This window comes from Sorex araneus, chromosome 2, assembly GCF_027595985.1.
Source record: "Sorex araneus isolate mSorAra2 chromosome 2, mSorAra2.pri, whole genome shotgun sequence".
Lineage (NCBI taxonomy): Eukaryota > Metazoa > Chordata > Mammalia > Eulipotyphla > Soricidae > Sorex > Sorex araneus.
Window position 1 is genome coordinate 333,362,179 of NC_073303.1, and position 22,217 is coordinate 333,384,395.

Genomic DNA, 22,217 nt, shown 5'->3' on the forward strand with positions numbered 1-22,217 from the left:
GATGGAGAGAAGTGGGTGGGATCAGGGATGCATTTGGGAACAGACTGGGCGGGGCTTGTGGAGTTGGATATGTGGAGTAAGGGAAAACTATGCAAAATGCATAGTCTTTTGGGCTCTGTGATCACCTCTCCTGACGGCCACAGCTTCTGTCTTAGGTGTTGGCATTTCTTTGCTGGGGGCTAGCAGGGGCATTATCAAGTCAAGTATGTAGGTAAGAAAGGGGAGTTGTTTGTTTTGGATTTGTCCCAAAGCCATGCATGGGGTCGCTCTCGTCAATTTCCTGGGGGACCATGAGGTACTGAGGATTAACCTGGGCCTCCTACAAGCAGCATATGTGCTCATGCCCAGCGATTTGTCTCTCCTGTGTGATATATGAAATTTTTGTTTTGTTTTTTTGCTTGTTTTGGGGTCACCCTCATCAATGCTTAGGGCTTACTCCTGGCTCTATTCTAAGGCATCAGTCTTAGTGAAGATGAGGAAACGCATGGGGTCCTGGTGGTTGAACCTGAGTTGGCCATGTGCAAGGCAAGTGCCCTACCCACTCCCTGTACTCTCTCTGGCTCTAAGATACGGGGTTTTTGAAAAGACATCTACACTGATATTAGGACACTGCTCCTAGATTGTGGGAATTAAATTTTTTAAAGCAATAATTATTGCTGTTTTTAGTAGTAAGCCCTCAGCAGTGCTCAGGGCTTACTACTGGCTCTGCACTTTGGGCAATAGTCAGGGGACTACACATGGGAACCTTGGGCTCAGTTGTGTGAAAGGAACGCGCTTTTGACTAGAGTTATCTAGTTAGAAATTATCATTAAGCAGACTTTGGCAAAGATCAAGGTCAAATAGAATCAGTGCTTGAGACAGAGCTTTGAGTTTAGACTCAAAACAAAAGCAACCAATAGCACCAACAACCAAAGCAATCTGTATGACAAAAGACTGACAAAGGGAGCTAGGGCCCGCCAGGGCTGCCTCAGGAAGGAGGAGTGTGTCAGCTGGCTCTTCCTGCCTTGGGGAGATCCTTGGCCTTATCTCAGGCGGCTGAGGCTGGCCATGCCTGCCCAGGACCCACTGAGTGAGCTTCCAACCTTCCTGCAGGAGCCGATCATGAACTCACCTGATTTCTATCCTCTTAGCTCAGCCCTGCTCAGGCCCTGGACAGCAGGGACAGCCAGGACAGCACCAACCTTGGAGATGGTCGGGTTGTCCCCATTTTTAATTGCAGGGAGATTCCCTTATCTCTGGGCTGGCCCTGTCCCCCACTAATTTACACCTTCCCTTATCTTTCCCATCAATTGTTTCTCTGCCCTGATGCTCATTTCCACCGCTCTCCTGCCCTGTCCCTGTGCTGGAGTGCAGGCAGCCTGGCCCTGGGCTGACCCCTCGGGGACCTCATTTGTCACCTGCCAGCACTCCTTACTCCAGGCCTGTCCAGGCTCCCTTTGATGTTGCCAGGGCTCCACTCGGCCTCCACCTAGAGGTCCCCCTTCTCCGTCTCAGGCCTGCTCCCTGCCCGCGCCAGCATTGTCCAGGCGCCAGGAGACAGGCTTTCCAGGGGCTGGAATCCTTTGTGCCTTGGAGGACAGGAGGGAAGGTAGAAGCAGAAGGGGTTACACCTGCACAGACAGAGCACCAGGTCCGAGAGGCCGAGCTGGCGGGTCTCTGGGCTCCTGAACATCAGAGTGATGAGTGCAGCTGGGCTTCGGGATCGTCCTTTCCCACAGAGCAGGCGGGTGCATGTCCCTGTGCAGCAAATGATGTGCTGCAGCCTAGAGAGAAAACTCAGAAGACGGGGCCCAAGGGAAGGGGCTGGAGCAATAGCACAGGGGGTAGGGCGCTTGCCTTGCACGCAGCTGACCCGGGTTCGATTCCTAGCATCCCATATGGTCCCCTGAGCACCACCAGGAGTAATTCCTGAGTCCAGAGCCAGGAGTAGCTCCTGTGCATGACCAGGTGTGACCCAAAAAGCAAAATAAAATAAATAACAGCAACAACAAAATTATTTAAAAGGAGAAGAAGAAGAAAAACAACGGGGCCCGAGAGATAACAGTGTGAAAGGTGCTTGCCTTGTATGCAGCCGACCCAGATTCAATCCCTGGCATCCTTTATAGTCCCTGGAGCAACACCAGGAGTGGTCTCTGATCATAGAGTCAGGAATAACCCCTAAACATCACTCGGAGTGCCCCTGCAAAAAATAAAAAGAGGGGGAAAAAAAAGAAGCAAAAAGCAAAAATATCCCCAAACTTTAGGAGAACTGACTGATGACTGAATGTTCCCCCCGTCCTGCCTTGCAACCTGGACACTGAGAGTGGGAGAGGGGGACGGCAGGAATTTGGCCCCGGGAGGCAGGAAGCTGCCCAGGAACCCAGATGTCGATCCCTGGGAGGGCTGGCCTGTGGTCTGGCCACGGACCTGCCTGTTTCCCTTCCATTTAGCTTTGTTTAGGCCTAAGTGAGTCCTCGGGCCTCCCACAGGGAAGCCTCCCCTGTGTGCAAGCTGCAAGGCCCAGGGATTCCCCTGCTCTCTTCTGCTCTCATGTCTCCACAGCCTGGAATGTCGCCCTGAAATGCCAATGCTGGGCTGGCCCTGGGCATGCTGCCATCTCCAGCAAATAGAAAAAGAAAGTGTGTTCTCACTGTCGCCACTGATGTTTGCTGTGGGCTGCGGGGAGGAGGGGGCAGGCCCGGGTGGCGGGACACCTGCTGGTCAGAAGGACAACTCCAGCACCTGGGGTGGGGTGGCTGCGGCCGCGGGGACAGCTGGTCCCCTCGCGGGGTGCACAAGGAGAACAGAGCCAGCCCAAGGTCCCTGGGATCTCCAGGCAGCTCTTGACAGCAGTCCAGTGTTTGTTTTAGGGCAAAGTTGGAGGGTAGAAAAATGACCAGACAAGCCAGAGAAAGTACAGGAGCCAGGGCGCTGGCCTTGCAGAGGCCATCTTGGGTTTGAACCTCGGGTACCACATGTGGTCTCCAGAGTCCCACCCGGAGTGGTGCCGAGTCCAGAGCCAGGAGTAGGCCCTGAGCACTGCTTGGTGTGGCCCAAAAGCAAAACAAAACTAAAGTAACAACAACAAAAGATCAAATAAACCCAATCCTCCTCTTCTCCTCTTGTCCTGAGCACTGGGAGACACACACGCAACTGTCCCCTTGGGTGTCCTGCAAGAGGCCAGAGTGGCTGGAAAGGGGTAGGTGACCGAGAGATAAGCCCAGGAGAGAGGTACGCCTTTGAGAGCACTTTGGCATTTCCGTCCCGCCTAGGAGCATTGAAAAAGTTGTAAAGTTGGGGGTGGAGAAGAGACACAGCCTGACTTTACTTTTTATTTCGTTTTATTTTGATTTTTGGGCTCCTGCCCCTCTAACTTAATTTTTAAGTGGCAAAACTGTCATCATAATGCCTATCACAGAGGTATTTATATATATACATTTTTTTAATTGAATCACGGAGAGATAAAGTTACAAAGCTTTCATGCTTGAGTTTCAGTCATACAATGATCGAACATCCATCCTTCCACCAGTGCACATTCTCCACCACCAATGTCTCCAGTATCCCCCCCATAACCCGCATCCCACCCCTCCCCCTGCCTCTATGGCAGACAATTTTCCTCATACTCTTGATCTACTTTTGGCATCATGGTTTGAAATATAGATACTGAGAAGCTATCATGTTTGGTCCTTTATCTACTTTCAGCACACATCTCCCATCCTGAGTGATCCCTCCAACCATCATGGTTTTGGCATCATGGTTTGCAATATAGATACTGAGAAGCTATCATATTTGGTCCTTTATCTACTTTCAGCACACATCTCCCATCCCGAGTGATCTCTCCAACCATCATTGACTTAATGATCCCTTCTCTATCCCAGCTGCCTTCTTCCCCAGCTCATGAGGCAGGCTTCCAACCATGGAGCAATCTTCCTGACCCTTGACAAAGATATTTAAAGAGAAATTAGGTCCTTAAGTATTTCTGAACAGATTCTGAACTAGGTGTGCTCTAAAAGCAAGGTATTATGCCGGAAAACAATCAAACCTTCTTTGGTCCTCACTTTTTCAGCCATCTCAGCCATGGGAACTAACCTAAGACCGAGGTGTTAGGTGAGGGAAGGAACATTGCGCATGGATGCACTGAGGCTACATACATCAGAGCGCGTCCAGGTCCTTAGCTGAGAACCAGGGAACCGAGGCTAACCGCCATGTGAGCAGGGCACTGCCAGAGCCTGGGTAGTTGGAGTCCCAAGGTCTTACCCACCTGCCCCAACCCTTCTCGCCTCCTGCATGGAGAAGTACCAGTTAATTTATTCCCTAAGCATCCCTGGAAAGGGAGAAGAATAATTCCTATTTCCTAGGACATTTAAAAGGATGAAACAAAGAAATGTTCCTATGTGAAGTAATAAAGAACTATTAATATTAACCTTGGTTTTGAGGCTTTTTTATTACTATTATTTGAAGGGAGAATATATGGGCCTCACCTGGCTGTGCTCAGGGGTTACTCCTGGCTCTGCGCTCAGGAAATTCTCCTGGTGTTGCTTGGGGATATGAGATGCTGGGGATTGAACCCAGGTCGGCCAGCCGCATGCAAAGCAAGTGCCATACCTGCTGTACTATGGCTCTGCAACATCACTGTTTTGATCACTGCCAGCTGTCTAGTAGGAATGGTGCGTTAGAATGCTAAAAGCAATTTTATTTTGGTTCCAGGGTTGAAATCCAGGACCTCATATATGCCTGACATGTGCTCTACCTTTGAGCTATGTTCCTGCTATAAAAACAATTAAAACCATTACAGTTAAAATAAAAATATGGGGGCAGGGAGATGCTTGTTGTGTTGGAGTATATGCTTTATGCTTTGCATGGGGAAACCCCAGGTCTCATTCTTGGCACCACATGGTATCCTAAGCACTGTGTCAGTAGTAGCCTTGGAGTACTGCCTATTTTGTACTGAAAAAAAAAATAAGTAAAAGAAAAATATCAGCACAAAATTTTAAAAAGGGGGGAGAGCCCTTGCCCAGCAAGCTTGAGGCTGGTAGGCTGAGATTCCATCCCCGCAGCCCTAATGCTGCCTGGATCCTCAAGCGTGATCCCAGGGGGTCTGCTGCTCAGGGTCCCTGGCACCACAGTGCCACTGTGTGCAAGCATCACAGTCAAGTGTGAAGTCTGGGGAGCACTGCCACCAAAGTGTGTTGTGAGCCCTGCAACTGAAGTGTGCACCCTCAGGAAGCACCCCCGCCGGGTGTGCTAGCCCCTCTCCCTGAAGAAGCAACAGGGAAGAATGAAAATGAAGAAATTCTTAAGGCTTTTTGCGCTCTGGGGAAGCCCACATTTTTCTCTTGAACATGTATTTCTCTTTCTCTCGTCTCACACTTCTCTTAAGTAAATGTCTTTCAAAATGATTTTGCCTCGCTTGAAAATTCAATAAATAAGAGAATAGTTTAATGTTCTTATAAAATAAAATGGTTCAATACACTTCAGTAGCAGTTGGAGCCATTATGTTTGAATGGTGAGGCGCAATCATTAATATTCATTATATTCATTACATTAATCATATTATCATTTGTTTATAATACCTTGAAGCATCAAGGAAATGCTCAGCACACTCTATCTTACTGATTGATCTGTTTTTGCTTTGTTCTGCTTGAGAGCCGTATTCACCAGTGCTCAGAGGCTGTTCCCAGCTTGGTGAGTGGGGATTGGAGGGCTGTGTTCCTAACTGTGCTCAGGGGACCATGTGGTACCAAGACTGAACCAGCTTCCTACATGCCAAGTATGTGCTCTGGCCCACTGAGCTCCCTTTCTGGCCTCAGTTGTTTTTTTTAGAGGATAGGAAAGAACAAGAGCTCTAGTTAACTAAAACACAGGTTTTGTCAAATACTTAAGTGGAATTATATTAAAAACCAATAGCCAACCAAATAAAGAAATGACCTTATTTGAAAACTAGGGATTTATCTCAATGGTGATTTGGGATATTATATACATATGGACTCTGGTTGCTTTTAGAAAAATACACTTAGACTACATTATAATCTCCTTGTAAGCCATTGCAGTTGTCTCATGTTTCAGATACACTGGCTAAAGAGTTCTAACATTTTACACAAGGATAAATTCAAAGGATAAGCCTTGCATGAGGCACCTTGCATGAGTACCATCCCCACACCACAGTCCCCTGAGCACTGCCAGGAGTGATCCCTGAGCACAGAGCCAAGAGTGGCCCCTGAAAACCAACGAGTGTGTGCCCAGCTCCCAAGAAAAGCAGTATAGCACTGTAGCACTGGCGTCCTATTGTTCATTGATTTGTTCGAGCGGGCACCAGTAACATCTTTATTGTGAGACTTGTTGTTACTGTTTTTGGCATATTGAATATGCCACGGGTAGCTTGCCAGGCTCTGCCGTGCGGCAGGATACTCTCAGTTAGCTTGCCAGGCTCTTCGAGAGGGAAGGAGGAATCGAACCAAGGTCAGCTGCATGCAAGGCAAACGCCCTACCTGCTGTGCTATTGCTCCAGTCCAAAAACCAAAAATACCTTACCCAGTAAGTTTCCAATTAGATGAATAGTATTAATGGAAGAGTATTGGGCAGATGCTTCTGCAGGCATAAGTCAGAGACTGAAGATGTTGGTGTAAGCGCACACACGCATACACACCCTATCACAGGACGTTTATCTCAAGAAAACATATTTTCAAGCTGTATCAGGGGCCCATCAGATGAGAAATGTAGACATCCTGAAGTGACTCCAGGATGAATTTTTCACAATGTGGAATTTTCTGCCACCCTGCCCTAGTGTGATTCTGAGGGAATCTTGGTTTTCCAAAGGCCTAGTGGCCTCTCCAGTTTGAGACCTGGAGTTTACTTTCAGTCTTAGTGATTTCCTCTGGCCCTCGTAGGCTACCTGCTGAGGTCTGTCAGCCCAGGCTCCCCCCACCGCTCCTCCAGTGAGGCTTTGGGTGGATGGGGGCTAGGCCTCTCCTCAGCTGTATCCCCTTCTCCCAGCAGACACCTCTCCATCACCGTGTGCTGACTAAGAGTTAGTGAGTACTCTTGGAGCGGTGCTCCTGCATTTCCTCAGCCACCAGGACTAGTACTGCCTGGAGTACCACAGCCCAGATGCCACAGCTGGCCCCATCTCTGCCTTCTCCTCTGCCCCTGTGGGGGGCAGACTGCTGCCTTCTTCTCCCTGGGGATACCAGACCTGGCCCGGGGGAGGAGCCAGCCAGGCCTTGCTTGAAGGCCACGGATCTGGCCGAGTGCGTGTGGATTGTTCTGAAGCAGTGTTTTCCCAAGGCTTGGCCGTGCTAATTAGTCCTTCCCCTCACGGTGTTAAAACCTTGGACTAGAAAATGAAATCAAGGGAGGAGGTGTGGAGGGCCCAGGGGATGGAAAGGAGTTAATAAGCCAAGCAAGGTCACCCATCTGCTGCTGCTGTCCGCACTCCTTATCAGTGACGCCACCCGCCCCAAGGTCTCTTCTTTTCATTAAAACAGTCGAGTTGCCTAAAATGATAAAATTAACTAAATTCTGGCCTTCTGCGTTAGACATAACAGAGCTCGCCTTGATAGGGAGGCTGCCCCTACGGGCCAGGTTTGGCGCTTCCCTGCAGCTCTGACACCATGGCAGAGGAGCCCCAAAGGCCTGTGGGGTGCCTCGGAGAGGGCGGCCACCTGGTTCTCTGTGGGTCCCGGCCCGGGTGCCAAGCAGATGGGCCTGTCTGCCAGGTTCTGTTTCCTGGGCAGGTGAGAGACAGGCCTGCTGGCTCCAGCTCTGACAAGGCTGTTACAAGATCTCTTCATTCCACACCTCTGTAGGGGAGAAGGGATGGACTTCTGGGTTATTGGGAGGCAGAGCTTTTGGGGGGAGCAGCGCCCGCAGGGTGCCCGCCAAGAGTTGTCACAGGGAAGCCTGGGCCAACCGTACTTGCTGGAGCTGGTGGACAAGGGCAGCCTAGGGACACATCACCCCTGCTCTGATGTAACGGGAATGGTGTGACCCTGGGCATGTCAGCCAGGCACAATTTCTTCAGCTGTGACTTGGGAAGCATGACCACAGCATCACAAAGTTGAAGGGAACTTGGCATTTAGGTCCTCCAGCTGCTTAGCAGCAAGCGAGACTCGGTATTTGGTTGTTCAGTCATTCCTAAACAAGCCCCTATATAAATACCAATGCAACTGGCCAAAGCACAGCAAAAACTGAAATTAGAGACAGCTAACATATAAATGTCTTCAGATTAAAAAAAAAAAGTATAATAAATGCTGCCACGCCACACACTTACCATTCTCCCCAGAGCTTAGTTGAGATATACTGACATGTAGCACTGAGCATGGCGGAAATGGACATCGAAATAGTTGGGTACATGTGTGTTGTAAAATGATGAATGATCACAATGGTTAGCAAGTACCTCCATTACATCACAGAACTACCTACCTCTGTATGCGTGTGAGTGTGTGAGTGTGTGTGTGTGTGTGTGTGTGTGGTGAGAACATTTAGACGTGTTCTCTTAGTGCCCATTGACTATGATCCCCACACTGTAGGTCTTTGTTTTTTTTCTTGCTGTGCTAGGATTGAACCTGAGTCTCATGCATAAAAGGCAAGTGTATTGCTGCTGAGCCACATTTCTCAGCCTCCAAACCTTCTGTCTTAAAACCAGAAATTTGTACTTTTTGATTGACATCTCTCTGTTTCTCTCATCCGCACGCTATACACCCAGACTCACTTGCCCTTTCACTCTATTGAATTTAACTTTGTTTTGATTTCACATATAAGTGACATCACACAGTATTTATCTTTCTCTGACTATTATTTCACATATTGTTATGGCCAATTATTTCATGTTCCCTTTATGTTGTCACCATAAACAAGATCTAGTCATTAAAAAAAGAAGGAAATTCATTTAAAAGTAATCTAACGGTACATTTTGGGAATCACGTTTAATTATTATCACTACAGCTGCCTCCCTCTGAATGAATCATGGCGTGAGAGTATTGTCCAAACATACCACATCTCTCTATAATCTTTGCTATCGTCAGCCTTATGACCATAAATGTTCTTGATCATACTTGTGGGACACATGCATCCTCAGTCCTGTCATCCTTTGCAACACTTTGCTTACAGTTCTGGTGAAAATACAGAAGATACAATTTATTTACTTATTTTTGGGTTTTGGACCATACAAGCGGTGCTCTGGGCTTATATATCCAGTACTTCACTCAAGGATGACTCCTGGTGAGGGTTGGGAGAGTGCTGGGGATCAAACCCAACTATCTCTCTGGCCTAGAAGTCTCATTTAAAAAATCTGTTTTGGGGGCTGGAGTGATAGTACAGTGGGTAGGGCATTTGCCTTGCGTGTGGCTGACCCGGGTTTGGTTCCCAGCATCCCACATGGTTCCCTGAGCACTGCCAGGAGTAATTCCTGAATGCACGAGCCAGGAGTGACCCCTGTGCATCACCTGGTGTGACCCCAAAACAAAACAAAACAAAACAAAACAAAACAAAACTCTGTTTTCCTTAAAGGGAGCATAATTATAACTGTTTAGCAGAACTGGAGATCTGTCACTTATACAGTAAGATAGATGCATGTGTATGTTCATACGTCTCACAAACTAAGTGCTACTCTGTGCTAGATATTGCTAGGGGCATTTGGAAGGCATCAACAAATGAAGCAGTAAAGCCAGACACAATCTCTGTCTCCTTGGTGCCGAGCCAGCAGAGCAAGACAGACACACATAACACAGACAGCGAGGATATTGCACTGCATGTTGGAGAGAGAGAAGTGCCATGGGAAATGGGGGAAGACCTTGACGCACCCCGGGCTTCCTAATATATGTTTGCGATTTCCAGCATGGCACAGAATGGTCAAGGACACCTTCTACTGGGGCCGAGTGGAATTCAAATGGATCAAGATTTTCTTGCTTGCTGGCAAGGCCTGTGGACTCTCACCAAGCCAGCCTCCCTCCTCAGGAAAATGGTCTCGCTGCCAGACTCTGCTTAAAATGTGTCACCTACGGAGGAGGACAAGGACATTGCTACTTGTGGATGGTGACGTGATGCTGTTGTCATGTATGGACGAGAGCTGTCAGAACAGCAACAGTTGTCAGCAACCCCTGGGAGCTGTGATTATTATTTATACCATCTAAGCCTATGTTTTGTAATCTTAATTCAGGACATTGTGCATCTTTCTTCTTTCCTTTCCTTTTCTTCTTGTCTTTTGTCTTTCTTCCCCTTTCATTTTCCCTTTTCTTCCCTTCCCTTTCCTCCTTCCACTCCATTTCCCTCCCCTTCCCTCACATCCCCTTTCGACCCCTCCACCCCCCCCCCCCGCCAAGACATGCTTAGGATACTTGTGGGACTCTCCCTGTAACTCACAATCTGGCCGTCTGTTTGATGAGAGGACCCAAGGATGTGTTGCTCCTCTAGCCCCGAGGTGTTGGGATTACCCAGATCACTCCAGGGGTGCTCCAGGCCTCCAGGGTTGCACTGCACCTAGTGACTTTTGGAGAACCCATGGTACACTGGGAATCAATCCAGTACTTGTTGCATGCAAGGTGTGTGCCTCAATCCCAGTCTTATCTCTCTGGCCTTTCCAATTTTTTCTTTAATAGTTTTTTATTCCACAGGTCTGTAGGGATGCTAAGTCTCCAAGCCAAGCAGGCAGCTTGGTTAGGCTCTGGATTTAGTTCTGCCAGCAATAGGGAGGTTGTGGGCAGGGGAGAGGACTGGGTTCAGGGATTCATGAGAGCAGGGAGGGAAAGCAGGCTCAGTGGGAGAAAGCAGGTGGGCAGCAGAGGGTGTGGGGAAGGGGAAGGCCAGGCCCAGGCTGCCTTCTCCAAAGGGGCAAGTGACTTAGAGCAGTTAACGAATATGGAGGGAGGGGAAGACAGTGAGGGGAGGAGGAGCCAGGGAGTCTGTTAGGAAGAATTTGATGAGACTGATGATGGTGAGTGATGAAGATGTCAGTGAGGACTCTGGCCAAATGGAACTGTCTTTGAGCAGGTCTGTTGGGCTATGTCTAGCTGGGGCCTAAGATGTGGATGTTGTCAACTTATTAGGTAACCAGGAATTTAACCTGCATAAGAACAGGATACAGCTTCCAGAACTCAGCCGTGTTCAGCATTCATGGCAGAACTGGAGCAGAGGGTGGGAAGCATAGGTATGTGTCTAAGGACAAGAGTAGATTTGTTTTGCTTGTGGATTTGGGGCCACATGTGACAGTGCCCAGGACTTCCTCCTGCCTCTGGGATCATTACTGGTAGGTCTCAGAAACCCATCTGGGTAGCCGGACTACATGCAAGGAAAGCATCCTCCTGCTCTACTAACTCTTCAGTCCTGTAGAAGATGTGCTAAGTGGACCTTGACACTGGTGTTCAGGCTGTGGCTGATAGCCACCTGGCACAACTGCAGCTGAGAAGGCCAAAGATCTAGGACCTCATGCTCCGGCAGGGGGTCTCAGAGGTAAAATGAACTCTGAATGGGCTATAAGTCCACAAGGGGAATTTAGAAAAAAAAAAAAAAAGAGCACAAGCCAGAAAGCACAAATGAACCCCTCACTCCCATTGGGATGGACAAAAAGAGCTTGTTTCCTTGATCTGTGGGCAGAGGTGGTAGGAGGTGGCCAGAGCAGCGAAAGTCTGTGAAAACCTGGAAGGCAGAGAGATGGGGCCTGGCAGGAGGCAGGAGGCAGCCCTAATGAGCCCGATCACATCTCTGCTAGGTTTTCTCATCTCACTCAGCATAAGACCTAAGGCCTGTAGACCCAAACTGTGACACATTTTCCCCAGGTGCTCATCAGGCAGATCAGGCCCTATAATACCCCAAGACTGTGCCATGCCTGGTTGGAGTGCCTGAGTGCTTTTCTGACAGATTTGCCTGTATCTACTCATTCACCCCTGTTTGGATGGATAGTCACTTAGATGTTACCCCAACTATCCTACTGAAAACAGCAACGTCTTCCCCAGTGTTGATCTCCCCCTTTCCCTCTTTTCTGTTTATCTTGTCTTCTGAGTACTTGCCATCATCTTACCCACTGTAGTACAGGTGTGATGACTATCTGACAGGTGCGTGTTGGTCCCTTAAGGGTGAGCTCTTTGACTGTTTGGTTCACTGCTCTGTTCTCATGCCTAGGACTGTGCCTGTATAGAGAAAGCAACCAAGAAATCGGTGTTGAGTTAATAAATGCATCAAAAAGTGATTGAGTGAATTCATTGGTCCTCGGGGGATCCAGGAAACAGGAGGAGGCAGTGGAAGGCACCAGAGAGTGAAGTGTGTGTCCGAGTATCAATGCCTTGGTTTGGTACAGAAGGGTTGAGCCAATGCAGTTCAAACACATGGAATCTTAGAGAGAGCCACACACATAAAAATACATGGAATTGTAGGGGAGAAACTCTGTCAAGAGAACAAAAAGCAACTCTGAAAGGGGAACTGGAATATACACTCACCTCAAAAATGCACCCCAAAAAATTCTTTGTACACGAGAGCATGATTTCAGTTGCCAGCTCTGAAAGTTGCCTGTGGGAAGCGATGGTGTGAGGGATTCTGAAGAGCACAAAGCACCTTCCTGACATGCAGGGAATATGCTTGTGCCTCTGGAATCTTGATTTCCCAACAAGTTGCTCTGTGTGTGTGTGTGTGTGTGTATCGCCCTCCAGATGCAGGTTAACTACAAGGAAATATAGCATGCAGAGGATCTATAACAAGAGGTAGGTGTGTGTGTGTGTGTGTGTGTGTGTGACTGTGTGTATGAGAGTGTGTGTGTGAGTGTGTGTGTGTATTGTTGGGGGGTTAGCGTGCACGAAAGTGGTGGTGGTGGAACGCAGGAGAAGGGAAGGTGTTTGGATGTGTCTCCTACCCTGTTCCCACAATATCTTACTTTGTGTGTCCTACCAGTCTTTGACAACTGATGAACATGAGGTGTCTTCTCTGGGCATTACCTAGGTTACCCAGGTGCACCAAGCAAACTTTGCCTGCAATGTACAGATGGGGCCCATCTGTTGATTATGTCAAACCTGTTCTATTGGGACAGATATTCTCTGTCTTGAATTGTTACTGCTTGCCCAGTGGATTACAAATTTTTTAACAATGGGTACCAAGTCTTAAGTGATCTTACTATTCTTCTTGACCTCAACACAATTTCTGGCACCTTCTAGAAGCTTAATAGATACCTGTGGAATTGACCGCCCACTTTAGCTACAGGGACAACTGCTTTCTTGTTAACATAGAAACTGGCTCCCCTCCCCACCCTCAAGTGGAATTAATATACCTCGGAGGAGGAAAATACAGGTCTGCAGTGGAAAACAACATGTATTAGGTGGGGGCTCCCACAACAATAAAGCTTTTGCTTCGCCCTCCAGATGCAGGTTAACTACAAGGAAATACAGCATGCAGAGGATCTATAACAAGGTGATCTTTAGACTTTTTTTTCCTTTTGCCCCAACCCTGAGCTGTAGCACTTAAATAATCCTGGTTTCCGGAGAGCAGACTACTGTAATGATAATCCAGGAAGTAAATTGCCCTTTGAAAAGCAAGGAAGAAACCAATTCGACTAAGTATTTATTTATATTTAATGCTCCAGGGCTTCTGTTTCCAGCTTTGAAGAGTTCCTGGCAAACGCTCCTTGAAGTCATTAATCCTAGGGCCAAATCTAAATGTCTTGCAGGCTGCTTCTGGCCCCTGGGACCTGGCACACTGTGTTTATGACCCATGGGCTTTCCAGAAATACAGGAATAAGGGGAAGAGGGCTGGGCAGAGAAGGGGAGACTGAGGAGCAGAGAGAATACTGACTCTGTGCTGAAATCTTTGGCCAGAAATGAAATCTCTAGAATTGACTGATTTGGCTTCCTTTCTTTCTTTTCTTTCTTTCTTTCTTTCTTTCTTTCTTTCTTTCTTTCTTTCTTTCTTTCTTTCTTTCTTTCTTTCTTTCTTTCTTTCTTTCTTTCTTTCTTTCTTTCTTTCTTTCTTTCTTCTTCTTTCTTTCTTTCTTTCTTTCTTTCTTTCTCTCTTTCTTTCTCTCTCTCTCTTTCTCTCTCTCTCTCTTTCTTTCTTTCTTTCTTTCTCTCTCTCTCTCTCTTTCTTTCTCTCTTTCTTTCTTTCTTTCTTTCTTTCTTTCTTTCTTTCTTTCTTTCTTTCTTTCTTTCTTTCTTTCTCTCTTTCTTTCTCTCTTTCTTTCTCTCTTTCTTTCTCTCTCTCTCTTTCTTCTTTCTTTCTTTCTTTCTTCTTTCTCTTTCTTTCTTTCTTTCTTTCTTTCTTTCTTTCTTTCTTTCTTGTCTTTCATTCTTTCTTTCTTTCTTTCTTTCTTTCTCTCTCTCTCTCTCTTTCTTTCTTCTTTCTTTCTTTCTCTCTTCTCTCTTCTTTCTCCCTCCCTCCCTCTTCCCTTCTTCCTTCCCTCCCTCCTTCCTTCCTTCCTTCCTTCCTTCCTTCCTTCCTTCCTTCCTTCCTTCCTTCCTTCCTTCCTTCCTTCCTTCCTTCCTTCCTTCCTTCCTTCCTTCCTTCCTTCTCTCTTTTTCTCTTTCTTGCTGGGCATCTACCCATTGTATTTTGACTCCATCTTACTCAGCTCAAGTCAGCAGGAGATTCCTGTTGACTGGTATCATTCTGATCTACCTCAGTGAACTGGTTCCAAATGCACCTTCAGGGGCTAGAGAGGTAAAAGCGCTTGCTCTGCATGTGGCTGACCTGGATTCGATTCCAGACATCCTATATAGTACTCTGAGCACTGCCAGAAGTAATTTCTGAGTGCAGTCAGGAGTAACTCCAGAGCATTGCCAGGTATGGACCCTAAACCAAAACCAACTAAACAAAAAAACAAACTCAAATGCTGCTGCTGCCACTGCTGCTGCTTCTGCTACTTCTTCTGCTTCTTCTGCTCTGATTCTTCTTCAGGGTGAGGGTGGTGGGGATAATGTTTAAGCAGTAATAGAAGCTACAAATGAAAACTTTAAAAAATCAGCATGATTTCTCTTCTGCCTTCTACATCTTATTTATGAATATGTACATTCAAGGATATAAGCAAAATTTATTCTCTACATACTGTCAGATAATCTCTTTCCTCAATTAATACTATTTTATTTTAGATCAATAAGTAATCAATAACTATGCAAGAGCCTCTTTGGCAGGGGTAGGGGAAATTGTAGAGTATACTCTTATTCAATAGCACTGAAATGTATTTAACCAGTTCCCTTATTTGGTGATTTAAGCATCAAATTTCTAAGATTTGTATAGTATAGTATAGTATAGTATAGTATAGTATAGTATAGTATAGTATAGTATAGTATAGTATAGTATAGAATAGTACAGTACAGTACAGTACAGTATAGTATAGTATAGTATAGTACAGTACAGTACAGTACAGTACAGTACAGTACAGTACAGTACAGTATAGTATAGTATAGTATAGTATAGTATAGTATAGTATAGTATAGTATAGTATAGTATAGTGGTTAGGGCACTTGCCTTGTACGTGGCCAACCTAGATTTGATCCCCAGCAATCTGTATGGTTCCCTCAGACTACCAGGAGTGATCCCTGAGCACAGGGCCAGAAATAAGCCCTGAGCACTGTCAGACATTGCCCATGCCCCTTCCTCCCACCCCACTCCTCCACCGCCAGAGTCAAATTTCCTTGCCAGGGCTGCTGTAACAAAGTATTGTAGAATGGGTGCCAATTGCAGAAGAGATGTATTTCCTCATTGGGGGTCATGGTCTAAGACTATCAAGTCCAGAGGGATGAATGACTCAACAGGCTGGAGCACATGCTTCACCTGCCTGATTCAGTCTCCAACACTACATTGTCTCTCATGCACTTAAGGGAGCAACTTTTAAGCAGGCCCTGAGCACTGCTGGGCATGACCCCAAAACCAAAATGAAAAGTAATGATCCCGATCAATTCTGAAGTCTAACAGGATATCCATACATAAATTTGGGGGGGACACAACTGAACCTTTAGTAATAGCTAATATTTTAGAAAAGTTACTATGAATCAGGAACTGTGTTCCTTCTGTTTTGTGAATGGCAATGTCATCATTTTTATAGCTGTGTAGTATTCCATTATGTATATATACCACATCTTTTTTTTTAATCTATTCATCTGTCCATAGGCACTTTGGTTGTTTCCATATTTTATTTATTGTAATAATAAATACGGGTAATAAATACTGTATGGATATAATTTTTGTAGTATTGCTTTCTTTTGTAGTATTATGTAAAGTACCATAAGAAACCAATAAAGGAACGCAAAAGTTTAATCTATGTATGTTTTAACTGCTTATTACTATATCAATTAAAAATAACATACAGATTAAACACATAGTTTCTAATTACAGCTTACTTCTACCTAAAGTATGCTCCATTTTAGACTTTTAGATTTTTGCTATTTCATGCTTTAGTATTTCTTACTATTTACCTCTTGATAAGAGAGTCTCTTGCCCACATGCCTGGCTGTTTTCCTCGGGGCCCCTTGGAGGGGATGGGCTCCAGCTTCCCTCCCCACCCGGAGCAGAGCTCCCGGCAGCCGAAGACCACCGGAACCTAGCTACAGCCATGCTCGAGGCCCCTCTCCACATGTTCGAACAGGTCTCACACATAAAGGTAGCGGCAGAGGAACCCAGGTGTGTATAATCCCATCAACGGCCAACATCCAGAGAGAGACTTAAAAGCAAGCTCTCAGAAGCACGTGGCCACTTTGCGGCTACGCCATATCCTGTACCCTACTTCTCCCTCTGGGAGAAACTGGCAAGCTTCTGAGTCTCCTGCCCACATGGGACAGCCTTGCAAGCTTCCCATGGTGTATTCATATGCTAAATCCAGTAACAAGCTGGATCTCATTCCCCTGACCCTGGAAGAACCCCCAGTGTGACACCGTTGGGAGGGCCAAGTGGAGAGAGACTTCTAAGATCTCAGGGAAAGGACAAAATGAGACGTTAGTGAGCCCGCTCGAGATATTGATGATTAACGGGATTATTTTGTGATCGTGATCGTGAGTATTGCTTTCATATCTTTCAGATAGATAACCCAAAATGGGATTATTTGATTAGTTTATTTTTAGCTTCTTGAGGGAGCTCCATACCGTTTTCTAATTTTGGTTTGGTTTCCCCAGTTTACTTTTTTTCCAAATAGTTCATGAAGATTCCTTTTTCTTTATACCCTTGCCAACAAGTGCTGTCAAGTCTTTCTGATGTAAGCCATTTTCATAGGTGTGAGGTGGCATATCTGAATGATTTTGATTTTCATTTCTTTCATGATCATTGATCATGTCTCTTGGCTATCTGTATGTTCTCTTTGAAGATCGGTGCATTCAAATCTTGCTATTTAAAAAATATGTTGGGTTGTTTAGGGGTCATAGCAATAGTACAGCGGGTAGTGCACTTGCCTTACAAGCACCCCTTATTGTCCCCAAGGGTGTGCCACAACTGATCGCTGAATACAGAGCCAGGAGGGAGCCCTGAGCACCTCTGGTTATAGCCTAAAAACCAAAACAAAAATAAAAATTGGATTGTTTGTTTTCTTGTTGAGTTGCATGTGTTCTTCATCTATCTTGGCTATTAACCCTTTGCCAAATGTATGATATGAGATATCACCACTCATTCAGTAGACTGTCTTTTTGATCTCTTTTCTTTTGCTGTATGAAGGCTTTTCAGTTTGACATAATCCCAATTGCTAATCTTCAGTTTCATTTCTCTCACGATGGGGAAGTCAAGTCCCCTGAGACACCTGGCACTGAAGTCATAGAATATTTCACCCAACTTGTCTTTGATGCACATTATAATTTCTGACCTTATATTTAGGTCTTTGATTAATTTTGAATTAATTTTTTTGTATATGGTATATGGGTAAAAGAGTGCTCTGTTTCATTCTTTTGTCTACACTTGTCCTGTTTTCCCAACACTATATGTTTATATTTTTCTCTCTGTTTAAGATCTTGGTCCTTTTGTCATATATTGTCAGAGTGTGTGTGTTGTTTGTGTGTGTGTGTGAATTTATTCCGTTAGTCTGAATACCTATATTCCAACATCATACTATTTTCTTTGTTTTTATTTTGTAACAACACAAGTTGAAGTCAGGAAGTATGCTGTCTCCTTTGTTTTTCTCCCACAGGAGTGCTTTAGTTATTTGTTGTCTTTAAGATTGCATAGATATTGGGAGAAAGGGACTCTCCTACACTGCTGGTGGGAATGCCGACTGGTTCAGCCCTTTTGGAGAACAACATGGTCGCTTCTCAAAAAATTAGAAATTGAGGGGCTGGAGTGAAAGCACAGCGAGTAGGGCGTTTGCCTTGCACGCGGCCGACCCGGGTTTGAATTCCAGCATCCCATATGGTCCCCTGAGCACCACCAAGATTAGTAATTCCTGAGTGCAGAGCCAGGAGTAACCCCTGTGCATCGCAGGGTGTGAACCAAAAAGTAAAAAAAAAAAAAAAAATTACAAATTGAGCTCCCATTTGACCTAGCAATACCACTTCTGTGAATATATCTCGAGAGGCAAAAAAGTATAGTTGAAATGACATCTGCACTTCTGTGTTCATCACAGCAATGTTAACAATAGCCAGAATTGGGAAAAACACCCAAGTGTCCGAGAACAGATGACTGGTTAAAGAAACTTTGGTACATCTACACAATGGAATACTATGCAGCGGTCAGAAAAGAAGTCATGAACTTTGCATATAAGTGAATCAACATGGAAAGTATCATGCTAAGTGAAATGAGTCAGAAAGAGAGAGACAGACATAGAAGAATTGCACTCATCTGCGGAATATAAAACAACAGAATGAGAGACTAACATCCAAGAATAGTAGAAATAAGTACCAGGAGGTTTGCTTCATGGCCTGGAAGCCCGCCTCACATGCTGGGGGAAAAGGCAGTTCAGATAGAGAAGGGATCACCAACTAAAGTGTGTTTGGAGGACCTGCTCAGGATGGGAGAGGCGTGCTGAAAGCAGACTATAGATTGAACACGATGGCCACCCAATACTTCCATTGTAAACCACAACACCCAAAAGGAGAGAGAGAACAAAAGGGAATGCCCTGCCACAGAGGTAGGGGGGTGGGGGGCCTGGGATGGGGGGTGGGAGGGATGCCGGCGTCATCAGTGGAGGAGAACGGGCATTGGTGGAGGGATGGGTACTCAAGCATTGTATGACTGAAACACAAGCCCGAAAATATGTAAATCTGTAACTGTACCCTCACGGTGATTCATTAATAATAATAAAAAATATTGCATAGATATCTTAATATTTTTTGTTCTATTTCTTTAAAACTATCACTGGAAGTTTGGTTGCAATAGGATTAAATCTAAATATTTCTTTTGGTTAAATGAACTTTCTGACTATATTAATTTTCCTCATCTAAAACACAGAATATTTTTCCAACTCCTAGTATCTAATTTATATTTCTCAACAGTGCCATGTAGTTTTTGGTACATAGTTTTTTTCACCTTCTGTGTTAAATTTATTCCAACTTTTTAAAGGAGAGGGCAGGGGACCTTCCCATACTGCTTGGATCCTGGGAGCCCTTCCTGGTGGTGTGTTGTTGCTCCAAGACCGCTAGGGGCAGTGCTGTTTGGATGCAAATGTAAATAGATGGCTTTCTTAATTTCTTCTTTTGTTATTTGCATATGAGAATGCAACAGATTTTTAAAAAAATTTTATTGAATCACCATGTGGAAAGTTACAAAGTTCTCAGGTTTATGTCTCAGTTATACAATATTTAAACACCCATCCCTTCACCAGTGCCCATATTCCACCACCAAAAACCCCAGTATACTCCCCTCCCCCGCTCCCCTACCTCCAACTGTATAACTGATGAATTTCACTTCATTTTCTCTTTACCTTGATTACGTTCCATATTTCAACACAAAACTCACTATTGTTGTTGGAGTTTCCCCCCAAGAAAGACAGCCCTACTACCAAGGAGGCATTTGATAATTAGTTTTCCATTGAAAGATTGTATGTTTTCACTTTTTAGAAAAGGCTGCACGGCCGCATAAGCAGCCGTGCGGTTCAGAGCTGTCCTAGTCCCGCATCCCGGAGCCATGTTAGTTGCTGCTCAGTGTCACCAGGGCTGCATCTGGAGAAGGTGTGCTGGCTGTACCTCCTCCATCTGGATCCCCGGTGTTGCTGGCCCGGTCTTGGATCCAGAGCATTCTCCGGCCGCGTTGCTCACCAGAATGCCCGGCTTCTTCTCTGTTGAATGTGGCAAGATGGCACTGAGGGTGGGTCGAGGGCATGACTTCCGGCGGCTGAAGCCACCTGGAGGCTGGGCTGGCGCCCCCCCCCCCTCTGCGGTTCGGAGCTGTCCCAGTCCCACATCCCGGAGCCGTGTTAGTTGCTGCTCAGAGTCGCCGGAGCTTCATCTGGAGAAGGTGTGCTGGCTGTACCTCCTCCGTCTGGATCCCTGGTGTTGCTGGCCTGGTCTCGGGTCCGGAGGAGAATGCAACGGATTTTTAGGTATTGATTTTGTAGCAAGTCATTTTGTTGTGTTTATATGTTATTTTGACAAATTTTTAGTGGAGATTTTAGAGTTTCCTGTGTGTGTGTCTGTGTTTGTGTGTGTCTGTGTCTGTGTCTGTGTAATATCATTAACAAATAGTGATAGTTTCACTTATTTTTTCATTTTGATTCGTCTTATTTACATTTCTTATCTTTTTATTTTTGAGGAGGAGAGGGACATACCCACCTGTGCTCAGGTGCCATTCATAGTAGTGCTCAGGGAACCGTATGCTGTGCCAAGGACTTGTATGCAAGGCAAGTGCCTTACCCTCTGTACAATATCTCTGCTCTCCTCCGTTATTTTAGGCTCTTCCCCAGTGATGCTTGGGGACCCAGAGACCACTCCCATGTAACATGGGCTGGCAGTGCTTAAGGCCAGGTTCTGGTGCTGTTGGCAGGAATGGAGGCCGTGGAGAAAGAGGAAACTGAAGTTCTGGGGTTGAAACTGAGGCCAAGTGCATATAAGGCATATGTTCTACTCCTTTGACTTATCTTCCATCTCTTGTCTTCCCTTCCCCCCCAAATTATGTCTTTGCGGTTGGAGCAATAGTACAGTGTAGGACACTTGTCTTGCATGTGGTCAACATGGGTTTGAATCCTGGCATTCCATCCCAGAGCACTGCCAGGAGTAATACCTGAACAAAGAGCCAGAAGTAACCCCTGAGCAACTCTGAGTGTGGCTCCCCAAAATGAAAAACTAAGAACAACAAAAAGCACTGCATCTTTGGGAGAGAAGACTTTTTAATGGTAGTAAGGTTCACCTTGTGAACTTTAAAAAATCATTTGTGCTCTTTGCATCCTAGAATGTTTATCTAAACTAAGGCCCTCAGAGATTTTCGCTTAGTGAAAATAAATTTATTTTTCTTTAAGAAATACCAATGACAACACAGTATGTTTAAATTTTTGTTTATTTCTTTAACTGGTATTTTCACAAAGAGGTATTCTCAAGTTAACAGATTCAGTCATTCTTGATGCTGTATACAATGATAGATGAACACATAACACTTATCAAGTGTTATAAGGAGTTCACTTATCAATTTCAGATAATCAAAATGATTTTCTGTCACTGTGACTGTCATCCCATTGCACATCAATTTGCTCCAGTGGGTACCAGTAACGTCTCCATTGTGAGACTTGTTGTTACTATTTTTGGCATATCAAATACGCCAGGGGTAGCTTGCCAGGCTCTGTCATGCAGGCGAGATACTCTCGGTAGCTTGCCGGGCTCTCTGAGAGGGGCAGAGAAATCGAACCCGGGTTGGCTGCATGCAAGGCAAATGCCCTACCACTGTGCTATCGCTCCAGCCAACTATTAAAACCAGCAATTAGTAATGAGTATTTTATTGGTTCTAAAGAAAAACAGTTATCTCAACATTGCTTTCACTTGGGAAGAGAAATAGCATGCCATAATTTCCAGTATGAATGCTCATCTCTATCAATAATCTGAAAATTAAATTATCTAAAATTTCTTTTCCTCCAAAATTCAAACTCTCCCATTTTGGGTGAATGCACCACTGATATGGTTGAAATTGGTTTTGCTAGGAGAGACAACATAACTATCAAGGCTTGAGTTGAGATTTCAAAGCTTACTACATCCTTTAGTACCTACAGAAACTTGAGAAAGCCTATGTATCTTTTAAATGCTTCCCAGAGTGAAAGTGCCTAGTTTCTATTAACCTGGGTCCTCGTGAAGATAGATACTTAAAAACTAATTTATTATTTTTAAAAAATGAATCACTGTGAGGTACAGTTACAGACTTACAAACTTTCATGC